The following is a 17,723-nucleotide window of genomic DNA, read 5'->3' as shown; positions in this document are numbered from 1 at the left end:
CTTTTTGGCAATAGCCAGTCTAACTGGGGTGAGATAATATCTCAAAATAGTTTTGATTTGCATTTCTCTGGTAATTAGTGATGTTGAGCGTTTTTTCATATACCTGTTGTCCACTTACTTGTATGTCTTCTTTTGAGAAATGTCTATTCAGCTATTTTGCCCATTTCTTAATCAGATTATTTGTTTTTCTTTTTTTTTTACCTTAAAGTTATTTAAGTTCCTTATCTATTCTGGATATTAATCCATGGTTGGATGTGAAGTTTGTAAATATTTTCTCCCATTCTGTACATTGTCTTTTTGCTGTGTTATTTCCTTTGCTGTGCAGAAGCTTTTTAGCTTGATAAAGTCCATTTGCTTATTTTTTCTTTTGTTGCCAGTGCTTTTGAGGTCTTATTCATAAAATTTTGCCCAGTCCTACATCCTGAAGCACTTTCTCTGTGTTTTGTTCTAGGAGTTTTGTAGTTTCTGGTCTATAATTTAAATCTTCATTCCACTTTGAGTTGATTTTGGTAGATGGTGAGGGGTAGAAATCTAGTTTCACTGTTCAACACATGGGTATCTAGTTTTCCCAGGACCATTTATTGAAGATACTGTCCTTTCCCCAACGCACATTCTTGATGCCTTTGTTGAAGATCATGTGGCTGTAAGTATGTGGGTTCATTTCTGCGTTCTTTATTATATTTCATTGGTCCCTGTTTCTGTTTTTATACTAGTACCATGCTGTTCTGATAACAATTGAAGCTGCTATTTTGTACAAAGCCTTTTAAACATAGACTTGTAATGCTAGGAGGAACCCCACAGAGTACTCTAGCTCAGACTCCTCCTTTTACAGCTGGGGAGACTGAAGCCCACTGAGACTGTGTCTGATTCCAAAAAGTTAGCATTGAAGTCTGTCCAGGAACCTACCTTTCCCAATTTTCTTTTCTGTCAGCCTGTAGTTTTTCTCCTCTCTTGTCTCTTATCCAGAGTTATTTCTAGGCTCATCAATGAAAGCAACAAATGATGATCACAAAGGCTTTTAGTAATTAGTACATCTCTAGTTAAAGCTTTTTAAAATTACTGACCAGAACCATATTTTCTCAGTATAATTTGTAAAATGACAGCAAATATTGCTGTCATTTTTTTTTTTTTTTGACAAAGAGAGAGGGCGAAATTTTCCCATTTGAAAGTTTTAGCTCAAGAGAGGAATAATTTAGATCTATTTTAGAGGTGGCCCAAGTTTTATTTCATTCCTTGAAAATGCATGCTCTCATCAAATTTCCAAGTGTTTTTTAAAAATATTTCTTTGAGAATGACCCTGGAAGTCTAAGACTGGACTGCAAATTAGTTGTGTCTCAAATGCTTTTATCAATATAAACATCAAGAAGACCCAGAGAAGCAGCTCTAGCTTATTTCTGAATTAAGAATGTGGTTTCTTTCTTTACTGATAGTTACCAAGAGAAATGGCATCACAGGGGAAATTTTAAGAGCTATATGCTTTGGTCTGTTACATTTATAAATTAGTTAGGGTCAGACTTTATATTCCTGGTACCCTTTTACTTCTGGAGATAGGAAGAAGAAAAGTAGTCAATTCAATTTATTGTCTCTCTCCTTACAACAGAAGAGCAAAGGAACTGTTTCTCTTTCTTCTAAGTTCCTTTGTATGATAACTGAGACCTTCTTGGAAAGCAAGATGGTGAAGGCCATTGTCAAAAGGAGAGGTCACATATATGCCAAAACCAAATGAGCCCAGCTCATGGTGGAGATTAAAACCTGGGGAAGATAAACATGGCCCTGCTGAGCTAGGAGGTACTCATTTTCCCTGGGTTCAGGTTTCAGGACACTCCTCTGGGTTTTAAGCCTTTGCCCAAAGTCTCAAGCCCTTCCTCTAAGCCCTCCCCTAGAGGAGAGTTATTGTTGCTTTTTGCACCTATTTTCAGTACCAACACAGGGAAATTGAGACCACAAGAGGTGCATTTATGCAAATCCAGTAGCTGAGGATGCTCAATAAAAGGAATTTAAATAGGCTTATATGACCCCAGTGACTGGGCATGCTCAGCAGAAGGGAGTTTGTCCTTTCAATGACCTTCCACTAGGGGTGCTAAAGAGCAGAGAATATTCTTGAATATGTTCAGTGTATGTGATAGAATTTGACCAATGAATATGAGACCAGCCAATAGAAGGAGACCAACTGAGCATGTACAAGACTATGTTATATAACTGGGAACCACTCCCTTAATTGAACATTAATTAGATAGCAAGAATATGTATTAGACAGCAATACTACAAAAGCTGGATCCCAGCAGAAGCTGGGGCTGTTACTCTCTCTCTGGGGCCAGCCTGCACTCTGTATTAAGCTTTAAGTGTGTATTTCTTACTTTTATATTAAACTTGGTGTGGACCCTGCTCTAGGTCTCTAGAGCTAGGCCTCAAGCTCTCTGTGAAATCTGTACCTCTTATTCATTAAACCTGTTCTCACTTTCTACTATGACTGTGCTCTTGAATTCTGTCCTGTGGCAAAGTCATGAACGTGGTAAGCGGATGGAGTGGGTTGAGGCTGGCCCTCAGGTTTCCCCAGACCCTCTCCTCTGGTATCACTGCTGAATAAAATATTCCCAAAATTAAATATTGGAGATTCATTTATAGAGGATTTCCCATGCCCTCCTGTACTTTCTTTTTCCCTGCTTTAAAACCTCATTTCACCTATACCACATGTTTTGGGTATGGCATCTCTACTATTTGGGAAGTGACATATAATAGTACCATAAAAATAAAAATTAAGTTAAATTTAAAAAGCAAGCAATATTCATTTTTACACAGTTTTGAGAGCTGAAGATCTCATATTTATTTTAAGTCTTCACTCTAAAGGCTGTTTATATCATAGTTAACAATATTCATGATAAATGACCTGGGAGAGATGAACATTTTTTCTTTTCTTTAATTGCAGCTTCATTTTTTCCTGTAAAGATGATTTTGATAAGTGTTCTTCTTTGAAAGTTGGGAACCTAGGGGAAGATTAATCTAGCCCAGCAGAGGAACTAAAGTGGCAAAAATTGATTAAGGCATTAAAATACCTACAGTATGTCTAGAAAATATGAGCTGTCTCCAAATGGTCCCAGTAAATCACAAACCAAACACGAAGGAAGCAGTTAAGAAGAGCTACCCCAAGTAATAGAAAAGTTTTCAGGGTAAAGTATTTTGAAAGTGTCATTTTATTTTTATATACTGTGCAATCAGAGAGAATATTTATACAGCTCAGCACAATTTTTTCTCCCTAGGTTTTTAAGAAAGAATAACCCTAATGCCCAAGTAATATTTATATATAATGATGTAGGTATTTTATATACATATATACACCCACAAATATATTTTATATTTCCTGTGGCCAATTATATGATGTGATGTGATAGAAGAAATCCTTCAAAATCCATTGCTAACAGAAGTTGCAAGTCCCCCATTTTGCCTGAAACTCCCCAACTTTGTATTTCTCTTCTGGGGTATAGAAATATTTTCTAAATTACCCTACTAAAAAATAATGTTACTTGGGAGGGAATGATAACAGGTCTTGTAGGGCTAGGCAAAGCAATTACTATCCCTTTTTATATTAGCACATTTACCACATTAGTTTGATATGGTGCAAGAAACAAATGAAATTTGATTTTGGAAGTGATAAAGATTTGAAACATGTTTTTCTTCATGAGGCAAACAGGCCATGGATGACCTTACCATGGCAGTTCAGGGAGAAGGCAGAAAAGTTGTGACCCTTTGGGAGATTTCAAAGTGGGTCAAAGCAGCCTAAAGATAGAATCAAAATCAGAGTTGTCTCATTTGAACTGGGCTCACAGTGGCTCTCTCAAATCTCTTTATTGAACTCTTCCTCAGTCTTTCATGAATCTTCTTACGTATTGCTCACAGAAACAATTCTAAATGTCTTAGCACTCTCCAATCCCCAATTTACCATTCTTTCTTCCACTTGGAACGGATAAATCCACCATTTACTTTCTTAGAAGGGCAAAACCATCCCAGTGAATTCCTCCCCTATACTCAAGGCTCAGCCCAACTGCTAGAGCTCAGGTTATTCCTTTGCAATAATCTAACCCTCTAGAGCTTCTTGGAAGCTTGTCCATGGTGACCCTCTTTTCCCACTGCCCTTGACACCATACTTTGGATAAACATTTTTTTGTTACTCAATCCTGAAGTTCTTCTCTCTTCTACCATCTTATTTTTCTCTCTTTGTTCATTGCTAAACTTTAAATGGCTGTCTCTATTGCATCTACCTCTTGTCCAGTTTTTCCATTCTAGCTCTGAAATCCGCTTTCTCTACTCACTAGCCTAAGAAAGCTAAATAACATCTTTGATCCACAAGCCAATTTTGAAGAATATTTAATATTAACTTCTGTATGAATGAATTTTTTCATAAAGTGAATATGCTAGTATTTCCTCATTAAATTTATTCTGTAGTTTAATGTTGATACTCCTGAGTCTAAACATTTAATTGGAATGGTGAGCTCAGAGATTTAATTAGGCTGAGATGGAATGAGAGTTTTCTATAATACTGTAAGTAACCTATTATAGTGCAAAGAATTCAAAGCACTCTGTTTTAACTGCCTTCTCAGAGAAGTTTCCCCACTAACGACGTTTCAACAGATCTAGGCAGGCCCAAACATGCTCCGAATACTCTACTTCTAGGGTTCAGATAGGAGACTGGTCATTCCTTCTCTTGATACCAGCTGCCACAAAGCCAGAAATATCACAGTAAAGTAGGCAGGATATACTCTCAAACAGATTCAGCAGAAAATGCATTAAATGCTTTCTACATATTGTATTTTTTTAAATGGATTGTAGCAAACTTCGGTGGAAAGTTCAGGGTTTCCAAATTACTCAGCACAATAATTGAGAAATTGAAAAAAAGTAAACTGCCAAGAAAAAAATCCGATGCCTCCTGAACTGTGTAAATTCTCTTCTGAGTGATGGACACCTATTCCCACAATCATATTTATTCTGCCTCCCAAGTAATAATTTGTTAAAATAGAAATAATGTATAAATTGATAAATTAACAAAAAAGGAATTCTTCATATGCTAATCTATATACATAAGGGGTCACTGGATTCAGCATCGAAGCTTTTTATCCACTTTCTTCTGACTAGCTGACAAGTCTGGGCTCTCAGATTAATCTCCTGCATGAGTAGCAGGCTGCCTTCAGGCAGAAGCTAACCTACGGTTCATCCAAACACTCTTACATCTTACTGAGAAAATGCATAACAACAACTTAGAATATTTATTACTCTGTCATCAATCTTTGTTTCTCTAAATCTACGTATGAGCCAAATAGTAGTGATAAAATTCCCATTCTAATTTTCCTGAGAAACTTTTCTCAAAATACCAACATAGTAATTAGAATAGCTATAAATCGGTTATCAAAAGTAGGTCAAATTCTTCTCTCAAATAATCTAATCAGAATATGTTCCAGTATTCTTACCCTTGCACTTTTCTATAAATAGTTTAATAACATATTTTGAACAAGGAGATAAAGCTTTCCTAGGATAAGAAATATAAAGGTAAATATTCTCCTCTGCATCAGTAATAGCATAGAGGGATACGTCTCATGATTTAACTCCCATAATTCAGAAACTTCTTACAAAGTCAATTCTCTTGTTTATTTAGAGTGGAAAAGAAGTTTTCAACATCAATGATGGCAGAATCACACCAATTTTATCTTCCTCCTCTTTATCTCTTTCATCGTCACCATCATCATTGTCCTCATTCTTTTTGTGTGTGTGTGTGTGTGTGTGTGTGTGTGTGTGTGTGTGTGTGTGTGTGTGTGTGTGTGTCTTTTTCGTGACCAGCACTCAGCCAGTGAGTGCACTGGCCATTCCTATATAGGATCCGAACCCGCGGCGGAAGCGTCGCCGTGCTCCCAGCACTGTACTCTCCCGAGTGCGCCACAGGCTCAGCCCATTTCTTTTGTTTTTTTATGACAGCATATTTGTCAAGAATATTGTTATTTTGGCTATGTCTATACATTCGATTTGACCCCTTTAACCAAAATGGTCTATTACTAATTCAGTCAAAATAACCAAAGCAGATGTGTTTTGAGAACCAATTAAAAAGCATATATCTTATTTTAGATAATGTAATTTAAAAAATTTGTTGTGTGATAAATTATTTTGTCTAATGATGTTTCTTAATTATCTGGATGCTGAAAAATGAGGATCTAAACTTCTAACAGAATATTCTACAAAAGAAGAAAAATATTTATTAAAATCATCAGTTCCAAACTCCCTAAAATGGCCCTCAAATTTTATAAGAGAACACAGCGTGATCTTCCATTGTTATATGAGATAATTCCAGTAAGGATGTAGAGGAAGTAGCAAAAGCTGTTTAATGGTAGTGCTCTCCATCAACCTCCTTCATAAAAATAACCTAATTATTTTATTATCCTTAATGTTTTATTATACTTAATGTTTTCCAGTGCTTGTTGATGTGGGTTCTAATTAAAATATCTTGGCTTTTTAAGAAGTATTTTCTGCATTTCACCTCAAATACCTTTTAGATGAAGGGATATAAGTAAATCAACGTACAAATGATCTCTGTAGTATCTGAAATACATCTGAAGGCAATTCTAAGAAGTCTAGAGCTCCTTGAAAGTAAATAAATATCCGATATAATAGTAGACATTTCTATAACAAATGTGAACAAAAAACATTTGCTTTCATGGATGAAGCAATCCTCTGCAGAATACATACATGCTGCCCATTAGTAAATACTAAACATTCCCATGGTAAGGTCTGATTTACTTGATTAAAACACAATTCATTATTCCCTTGAGCATTCATATTCTAATAACGTAAATATTAAGTCATTTGATATTATCATTAGTGTATTTTAGTACTGTCACACACTTTCAGAAGTTTTTTGTTGAGGATGACGAATCGAAGGAATGCACATTCCAAAAATGACGCATCTTGAGAAGTTTTCAAAGCGTATTGGACAAGCCTGCCAATAGCTCACGCAATACTTTCCTTTCTCTTCCCAGGATGTTTTGTTTATGATCGGAACAGGTGCTTAATTACCATTGAGGGGTCTTTATGCAACCTCATCACAGACAAACAAATTGGCACTGTCACACTCTCAATTCTTGGAAGATGACTTTTTTCTCTCTCTCTCAAAAACACCATCTTGTAACCTGTGAGGAAATGTTTAAGCGGAGGCTTTATACTTCCTACTGAATAGGTACCCTGCTTGGAGGCCGGCAGAGGGTGTTACAGGAATTGCTACTGTTATATTTGGTCATTTCTCTACCTTTGTTTCTGGAATGGCTCCAGAAGTGCATGGTCACATGTCACCATATGTAGAGCATATCGTATATCATCAAAACAACTGTTAGCAGTGCTTGTGGAGAGAAATATGCTTAATTGCGATGCTGAGCTTTTTTATCTTTTTGTTCTGGGGTTTGGACTGGCTAGCATTTTATTATACAAGCAGGGTGATAAATAAGACCAATCTGTTCTCCACCCTCCCCACGCCCCACACCCTCACACATGTCCCCCACCCAACCCCACCCCTACTCCCCATGGCACGAGTGACTTTGACTATATTCTGTAAGGAATCATTTGGTTTTGGCCTCTCTCACAGCCAAAAGCTCTCACTTCTTAGGAATCTCTGCAAACAGCTAGTTTTATTAAAAACACATTAGGACAAAATATTTGAGAAATTAAGGAAGTCACTGATGAGTGCTTTTATAGTGTTCAATTGCTAAGTTTGACTTAGATGGAACGTGTCTTGAAAGCCTGTTTTTCCCCATCACTACAACCCAAAGTGCACCAAAGAGGCCTTCTGCCTTAGAACACGTAGTACTTACTGTATTTGTCTCAACAATGAGGAAGACTTATATTGAGATATTGAGAGGGTTTTTTTGTTGTTGTTGTTAATTTGTTTTATGGGGGTTTTTTGGTTGGTTTTTTGGTTTTTTTGCTTTGTTTTTGGTTTTGTTGCCTTTTTTGTTTTCTGCTTTTTTTTTTTTTTTTTTTTTTTTTGCATCTGCCTCTGAGCTGCCTGTACTGTAAACAATCTTAGCACAGAGGCTGAAAAAAATACAATAAAGCTTTGAGAGTGGAAATTGCCCAAATGCTTCACTAGAGGTTCAGGCTGATAATGACAAGAAGACACAAACCAATTGTTTATGTTTTTCTGCCTGCAGCAATATTTTTAGCTTACCACATATCTTTTTCATATGGATGTGATTTTTCCCCAATGAAAAATATATGCTAAGAAGAAGAATGTCTGCAATTAACTAAAATAAAAGAGCAAACTACAGCATGTGCTCCATGGTGCAATAAAGGCAAAAGGGCTCTTTGTGAAGAGACATTGCTCCAGGAAAATTCCTTTCTCTAACTGTGATGCATTTGCTTCTATTCTGCATTGTGAACCTCCCGAAAATAGAAACTTTATGTTTAATTGATTTATTTGTAATGAATCTGGCTCGGGGTAAGGACTCTTTGAAGCTGATTGATTACTGCAACAAGCTTAAGATTTCATACCACAACAAACCTTTTTGTACTAATAAACAGTGGGACAATAAAGCTCTAGGGCATGGTGTTTCCCTTCACATTAAAGTGAGGATTTGCAACTTAAGTATGTGAGGGACATAGTTTATGTGCTCCCAAGAAGCAGACATAATGAACTATTTCTTTTAATGGCAGATTATCCCTGTTTCTATTTCCTGGAGTGAAGACCTTGCAAATTGATGTATCTGTCCTCTGAGGTTTTCAGAGAGGCATTATGGCATTTTAAAATATTAATATGAGAGTACATTTAGCTGAAAGTAGCTAGTCTAGGAGTCTCTTGTGGCTGCAATCCGGGTCACCAGAGACCTCCTGTCTCTCAAGGCAAATGATTTACTCTAAGTGTATCATTAAGATACACTTTTTGGGAATTTATGATGGTGCTTTTTCACCAAGTTATACCTTTTCCATAAAAATTTAAGTATTTTATGCTATTTTCCCTCACTCTTATTCCTTAAAAACCTGGTCAGTGTCACGGGCAAATTGTAAGTGCCACCTCCTTCACTGCCACTGTGGGTTTGGGCTGAACACTGATTAACTAGGACTGGATGTCACATCTTGTTACAACTTTGCAGAGTGGAAGACTATCCTAGGAGATTTGAAAAGAACAGCAATTATTCCTCCAATGGGGAAAGGCGGGAGGGAGTGGAGATAAATCCAGATTCAATGCATGAGTTGGACAAGAGTCACAGAAAAATACTGATCAAATAGGCAGATGCCAAATAAACTATTCAGGGAACTTCCCAGGACTATTAATTTTAAAAGTAATCTCCATATAGTTTTAAACTTTCCTTTGAAATAACAGGTGACTTGTTGGTTTAGCCTCTGGCTTTTCAGATTTTAAGAAATCAGGAGATAGCTAAGCACGTCTGAGAGAGAGAAAGTGACTCAACACCGGCTTCTCTTCTGTTGTTCATTATTCCCAATGATGATAAGATATTAAGGCCTTGAGATCTGACTTGATATCAAGAAGTAACCTTTTCTCGACTGCAGTGAGACAAAGTAGGGCTGCCTCTCTGTAACTTAGTGGCTCCTTGAATAAGTTTCTTTTAGTTACCTAAATTCAGGCACAAACGATGCCTTTTATTGTGTGTATGTCAGGGGGTAGGAGGCTGTCTATAAATACTCTTCAATTCCCATCTTCAGTTTGACTCTGAAGTTACTATTTAAACACAAAGACACCAGTTCTGTCATATTTTTTCCCCTAAGCACTGTGATATTGTAATGACAGGATAGAACAGAAGCATCCATGGTGCATTTGTCTTTTTGTAATCATGCAGTTGAATTTTAAAATTTCTATGTCTAAAGATAAGGGCTCATTTAAATACTAGAACCAAAGAAAGATATCTTTAAAATAGTCATGAAGACTCCAACTTACAGTTAAAGTCCTATTTTTTTCCCCCTCTGGCAGAGGACAAACCATTTAATTAATTTATTTAGGTTAGGAATCCTTTTTCAATTTATATAAAGCTAATATGACATCACAGTAGTAAATATTAAACTTTTTAAATGTCACTCCGCAAGATTCCCTGTGAGGAGATTATCGTTTTGCTTATGATAACCATCAACAGCAGAGAAACTAGTAAAAGCAGAAGAGGATTACTCATCAAGCAACATTTCCTAAAATAGTCTGTATGGTTCTACTAGTGGTGTCTCTAAATGCTATTTTCAAAGCAGCATTGCAACTTCCTTGCATAGGGAGATTATGACTACTGTATATGCATTCTGAAAATGTATTTCAGCTTATCTGTAAATCGATGCAAGATCACAAGAATGATAAATGACGAAGATAATCTTATTAAATGACAAAACCCTATCTGTTCTACCTGCACACTTAATGACCCCAGTTCATTCTTTCCATAGGATTTATACAAGTGCTACCAAAAAAAAAAAAAAAGGGATGCAATGTATTAAATGGCAATAATCTTTTCTTTATGCAGAAACTGGCTTTCTTGTATAACATCAGGTATAATATAACAATGGCAGTTGTATTTTTAAAGACGGGATGGGATTGTTAAATATAAGCTTACTCTGGATAGAGTGTTTACACGATTCATATTTAAATTTTTAATTAAGGCTAATATGATGATCGTAAAACGAAAGATTTATATTTCAAGATTCAAACTAGTGGTACCCAGTCACCGACATTGTTTGCAAAAAGCTGTCAGTGTCTACTTCACTATCCAAATTTTATTACTTTCTGTCTAGACCAGATTCACCTAATACTCTATTGATAAAAACATTTTGTGTTTATATCTTAATTCTCATTTAGAGAACTCATAAGGCTTCACAGACATTACCTCATTCAAATGTTCACTGTGTGTCTCTGAGGTAGAGATGTGACAAGCATTATAGATGTTAATGATGATACTAATACCAATATTTATATAGTGCCTTTATTCATGCAAAGTTCAGAGAATTTCCATTATATATACTCTTTTGTTTCTCACAAAACCAAAATCATGTAGATTAAGAGCAAGAATTATTGACTCTAAAGTTGATATGATTTTCTTGATATATATGCTACTTCCTAAAATTGGTAGGAAGTTAGGAGGCACACTGAGCCTATGGAATTGACAATATCAGTGTGCACTTGGATTTGTTGTGATAATATTTATAAAAGATTTGTATTTCCATAATCTTTCCAATCCCAGCAATAATTATGTGCTTAACAACTCCTTTGCTAGTCTGCTTCCTTGAGTGCCTGTTCTTTGCCCACCCAGCATTTTACATTATTAAAGTCATACCACTCAGGAGTGAATACCTGCTATGCCTCATCTCACTTTTTACCTTGGTGAAATCATTGAAACTTCCTCAGCCTCAGTTTCCCCATATGAAAATGGGAATGTAGTATCTGTCCAAGTTCTTAAGCTAAGTTGTTTGGGGAACCGAATGAGATTATATTTGGGAAAGCTAGTCGTGAAATGTAAACACCCTTCAAATGAAAGTGGTGTGATATTATCCAGCACAAAAAAAGTCTTGCTTCTACAGGTACTGAACTTAGACCTCATTCCATCATTCATATTAACAGAGTTGATATGACAAATTGAATTAACGATTAGAAATAAATAATAAATAAGCCTTTTAAGGTATTTTTCTTATTATGATGTAGTAATAGGGACCTCAAAAGGTTATTGAAAGAATCAAATAAAGTAATACACAAAAAAAGAAATCCGTGTTTTGTAAGTCTGGTTATTATTTCTGTAGTTACCACATTGACTTATTTGATTTACGTATTTCCCAAAACACCATAAATATTTTTCCCCAGTGAAAAAAGTTACATCAAAACTTGTCTGCTTTTCTGTTTTATAACCAACATTGAACTTAGTGAAAATTCACTAATAAAAATGGCAAAGTTCAGGGGACTTAGGGAGAATTTGGTTGAATATTTCTCACTATTCCCCATCATGATAGAAAATTAAAGAAAGGTCATCAGCAAAATATGATTTTTTAAAAAATTGGTGTTGCTTTTGTTTACTTAGGTAATTCAATGAGAACCTAATGTAAATCAAATTTAACTAGAAAAAAAAATTAAGGAAAAGTAACCCATAAGTATATTTTATCCAAAATGAAAAAATGTAAATAAATGGCCTATTTTGAGGCTGGATAAAATGTTTTTTCCTTTATATTCTTCCAAGTTTTTCTAAGAGGATATACTCATATGAAACATCTTCAAATCTTTGTACTACCAGGTTTCACATCAGAAGTACGCTGTGAAATAATATAGCACAGTTTACCTTCCTGTTTTACTTCTTTTTGTTGTAATTGCAGTGGGCCTTAAACTTCTGTTTTTTAATAATCTACATCTGATTACTGGGTGGATAGATCACCTAATCTTTTCCCCACAGTTTCTTTTTGCAAAACAAATAATCTCTTAAAAGATAGTTTCATTTGTGTCCTATAATTAATATGCTTATGTCATTCAACTATTTATAGGATTATTTTTTGTAAAATCTAAAATGTCCAAGTGTAAACACTATATGCTTTTAAGGAACTATAAAATAATTTAAAATAATAAATTTTTAGAATAAATATAAACAAAGTTTCACTTTCAGACACTTAAAGACTAATGTTTACCTAACTGTAACTTTTTAAAATCTTTCAATGAACAGTTTCTTCATCATTATAAAAATCATTAAATTGTCTAATTTCCCCCAGTGTTAGCAAGTTTTTAATCTTTTATTAATTACATATTTTGTAAGAAACTTTTAGAAGCAGTGGAGTGGGAGAATCTCAAAATTGAATCAACTGTAAAGTGCTGCAATTATAAAAGGATGAAAATTTCTGATCTTGACTTCTATTTTTGGCATATTAAGATTTTCAATGATACTGTGCCAAACAATGCCATAAATAGAATTTTGGTGTCCTTTATAATGATTATTGACCTACCAAGCCGAAGGTTGATTGCACAACTCCTACTGGGGGGGTTAGAAATTGCTGTATTTACATTCAAAACATCTAAATCTATTGTCTGTTCTCTTGACCAAAAATCTACATAATTCATATTCCTTTCAGAGAGCCACCAAAAGGTAAAATAAAAAAAGCAATTATAATCATGATTGGTAATTGGAGTCTCATGGATTAAACCTGAACTTCTTGGAATTAAATTGTTAAACAAGAATGATTAAAGATAATTCCCAATCAAATAAAACAAATGGTGGGTTCAACGGATGAATTTCTTACCAAGCTGCCACACCTAATAGCTACTCTGGGTGAAAATCAGAAAAAGCATATGTGAGTCATTTTTCTCATACTGAACAAAGATCTCAGGTAAAAAAAAAAAAAAAAAAAAAAAAAAAAGATTAGTAGTTTCTGTTTACTTCTGAGCCAGCTGAATTAATGTTACCCAAAAGAGAACCGCGGCCACGACAATCTGTCATCTTGGCTTTAAAAAGAATGCCAAAGACAAATGTGCAAGTGGACAAAAATACCTTCTTCATTCATAAGAAAGTGATGGAGGTGGGGCCAAACATGCACAGATCAAAGTGGGGTTGACATCTAGAGCTTATTAATAAATCTTTTAATTTGGTAAAGAGAAATATTTCTTCACAAGGACTCCAGACACTAATTCTAGAATCATTACATGATAGATAAAGACCCTTGGAAGTACTGAGTGGCCAGAAAATAAATATAGAAGAAAGAATGACAATACCTAAGAAATGTATTCATCAGACACTCTAAAATACCATAAGAAGAAAAGTCATGGTACTAATTCTCCAGTATCTACCCTTAGGGAAGTTGACTGGAGAGTACAGTAACTAGGTCACTTTTTACTGTTTATTTTAACAAATGGATAGGATGGCATTGGCATAGGACAAAGTAAGTATTGATTTGAGAACCTATAACATACAATAAAACAGCAACTTTTCTAACCCTTCTAAAGAAATCCAGTCATAAATGAAGTTCATCTCCAATATATTTTTTCAAGAGAAAAATTGATACATAATTTATCTATAAAGTATGTTCATCATTATCTTCACAGATCACTACCCAAATGTCCTAGTCATACTAACATTATAGCATATAGATTGCATTTGTCTACCCTTCTAAAAGGATGTGCTGCACCATATACTACAACCCTGTTTTATTTATGGGACAATCTATAAGGGCAACTTTTAATAGCTCCACATGAGCTGAGTGCTAAAAGACAGAGATGACAAATGTTAGTATTATTCTAACCATGATAAAAATAAAATCAATAATTGCACTTTTGGAATCAGGAAAAATAACATTGAACTATTCTGGGTCATGTCTTGTTCATTTATCTCCTATATCTCTGTACAAAAAAAAAAAAAAACCCATAATCAGGCTAAGAGTACTAATGTTCTACAACTACAAATAATTCTTATGATTAAATAATCTTTATTTTAGTGAATAAATTCATCACAATATTTGCAATGACAATTCTTCAGACACATATGTGCATTAAAATACCCTCAGCAATTTCTTCGAGGGCCTACTATGCACCAGGCATTAAGCGAAGTCTGCAAGATTTAAGATAAATAAGACATGATTGCTGCTTTCTAGGAATTTTCAGTCTAGTTGTTGTAGATGATACTTAAACAAATATTTGAACAAGTACTCTGTAATGGGTAACCTTGTCCTCCTGACTCATCTCTCTCCTCTTACAAGCCATGTTCAATTAATCAGAAAATCCTGTTAGCTCTCCCTTCACAATTTATTCAGCTACTTATTACCACTTTTATATCTACCATCTTGGTGCAAGCTACCACCAAGTACTACCTGGATTATTATAACAGTCCCCATCTTAGGTAAGGATGTATGTCTAATACCAGAGTATAGGACCCCAATGGCAGGGCCACTTGAAATGCAGCCTGGATCTGCAGTATAGCCCTTTGCTTTTCTAGGTCTCTCTCAAAACTGGCAGATTTTCTTGTACCCAGGACGTGGATTGGAGCAATAGTCCCAAGAATAAAATATGTTGTCTTGAGAACCTGCAGAGGCCTGACAAGTGTTGTACCTCCTTCTCAGTGGAGGGAAATGCAAGATGCATCTTCTTTAATTTAGAGAGAATTCTGGTATGCATCAAACCACTGGACTCGTAAAAACTTTACTGATGTTCAGAAGGTCTATCAGCACTCTGTGTAGCACACAGGTCTTACCAAGGCCTCCAATATACTTGCTACTTCTTGTTCATCTTGTCCAATCGACATGATTTTATTAATATCGTGGAACAACATGATATTCCGCAGAATGTCCAGAGTCCAGATCTCGTTGAACTATATTATGACAGAGGGCAAGAAAGTCAACTTACCCATAGGGCAAGATATTGTATATACACTGCTGTCTGCCCCAAAGGGATGCAAATTATTTCTAATCTCTGATCAAATGATTTCTTCCCAATAGGGATAGAAAAGAACCACATACTATTTGCTTGAGGCTGTGTTAATATGTTTAAGAAAATATGCCATGTCAGCCACAGCATTTCTAATTCAAGCTACTGTCTGATTGAGTTTGTAGACCCCAGTCTGGTGAATTACAGTGAAACACCTCTGCATCCTTTATTTCCTTAAAGGTGTCACTGATCTCTGCCATTCTCCCTGGGATGCAATACTATTTTCTATTTACTGTACTGGCTGGAGGACAAGTAGTTTTAGAGTCTTCTGCCTAGCCTTCTCCACAATGATAGCTCTTACTCCATACTCCCGAGAACGAATGTTAGGGCACTGCCAAATATCAAGCCTACTCCAATTGTGTATTTGGGAGCAAGAGAGATGTCTGCATGTGTCCATGAAGCCAGTAGACCCACTGTGAGATGGGCCTTGGCCATAACTTTATTTATTACCTGGCCCCTAAATCCCCCCACTCTAACAGGATGATGCTTTGAATCCCTGGGTATCAATATCAACTCAGACCTAGTACCCAAAACTCATAGAAATATTCTGTATCCTCCTTCCCTCAGTGAACAGTTGCTCAAGTAAATGGCTATAGTTCCATTTGGAAAAGGACTGGGGAAATCAATACCATGTGTACTTGCTATAACTTTGCAGGGTGCTTTTTCTGGGAACCATTCTTTTCTTCAGTCAAAATATTCTTGTTCTAAAAATTATCTTCAGTCCAAAAACTGGGGAAAAAAAGAGTGTGACTTTTTATTGTAGTGATTGCCCTTAGTCTTCAGATCATCAATTCCTGATTTCTTTTCACTGAATAGATTGAGAAATAGCCTATGGGCTGCCCATTTATCTTGTCCGTAGAGGCTAAGATCCCCTGCTGCCACTCCACCCTTGTCACTCATTATGATAATTGTGCTCCCCTTGCTTCTGATGGTTACGTGCCACCACACGGTCCCTATTATTCTGGGAACCTTTCACCCCATTGCCATCATGAACTCCACTGTGTAATGGCATCTGCTAGTGTCAGCACTGGTTTTCAGAGTGAAGGCTTCTTTCCACGGAGCTTCTTAAGGATGCTAGTGACCTTCTCACCAGTGCATTCCTTGATCCCAGCAATTCCGTTTTTAGGAATTTAACGAAAGAAGATAACTGGACAATTATGCAAAATTATATACCTAAGGATATTGGTGGTGGCATTGTTCACAATCAGGACTGTTTTAAAACAACCTAGATGTTGTTTGGGGGATTGGTTTAAGACATAGTATATCTAATTCAGTCGATATTCTAAATCAGTAGATGCTGTGCTGCAGTGTACTGCTCAGATTCCCTCTTCAGGACCCAGTCACTTATTCCCCCAGTTGCAAAGAAAGTTGCCTACCAACAGTTTACACAGGTGTCCCTTCTCAGTCATACCAAATATTCTCCCAGTGCTGCAAGAAGATCGTCAAAGTATATGTGAGGAACCAGAAGTTTTGGAGAATGTGTTATACGTTATAATGGAAAATGACATCATTTATCTTTCCACTATTCCCAGAAATTTATCTAGTTTCTGCATCAGAGCCGCACGATATTCACTCCTCCACCCCACCTCCCACAGTAACGGGTAGTGGTTGATGCTTAAAAGATTCCAATCTGCTGTCACTAACTTAAAGTCAAAATGTTATTACCAGAGACATTTTAATCATTATGGCTACATGTTGTTGTGTGGGTCTTTAGTGTTCCCTATAAAGCTATGCATTTTAATAAATTGCATTTCTTCGGAATGTTTGTCCTTCACACCTCAATAGGAGCTTGCTTTGAGAACTTTATGATAGTTATTTACATAATCAAAACCAATAAAATGAGGAAAAATAGTCAAGCCAATATGAAGAGAGTGTCAGCAATTTACCATTTGGAAAGAGTTCTTGTGTAATGATATAAAAATAACTGAAAAAAAGCAGTTATAAGATTATAAATACTCTTAGTACTCTGAACAGAAATAGAAACTGAATCATCATGAAATAACTTCAAAAATATTATGAAAAGATTTCCAACCTTCCAGTATTTCTATAAAGCAATCACTGGAAAATCACCTAATAAGAAAATGATTTGAATTCGAGCCCAAGCCTCAGTCTGCATTATTTAAGCAATTTTCTGTTTTGCTGGGCATGTCCTCCACTGGTTCCTTTGGGCTGACCTGAGCTCTTGGCTAGTGCTTCCCTGAGAGGCCAGGCCACCTGGAAAATAGTCATTGTGCTCAACATAACAAAGGACATTTTTGGAAAACCTCTGTCTTAGTTGTCCTGTTTTCCAGTAAAGGTAAGAAACACCTATAATTCACCCTTA

The sequence above is a fragment of the Cynocephalus volans genome, chromosome 2, assembly GCF_027409185.1.
Source record: "Cynocephalus volans isolate mCynVol1 chromosome 2, mCynVol1.pri, whole genome shotgun sequence".
Classification (NCBI taxonomy): Eukaryota; Metazoa; Chordata; class Mammalia; order Dermoptera; family Cynocephalidae; genus Cynocephalus; species Cynocephalus volans.
Note: the sequence above shows the minus strand (reverse complement) of the source record.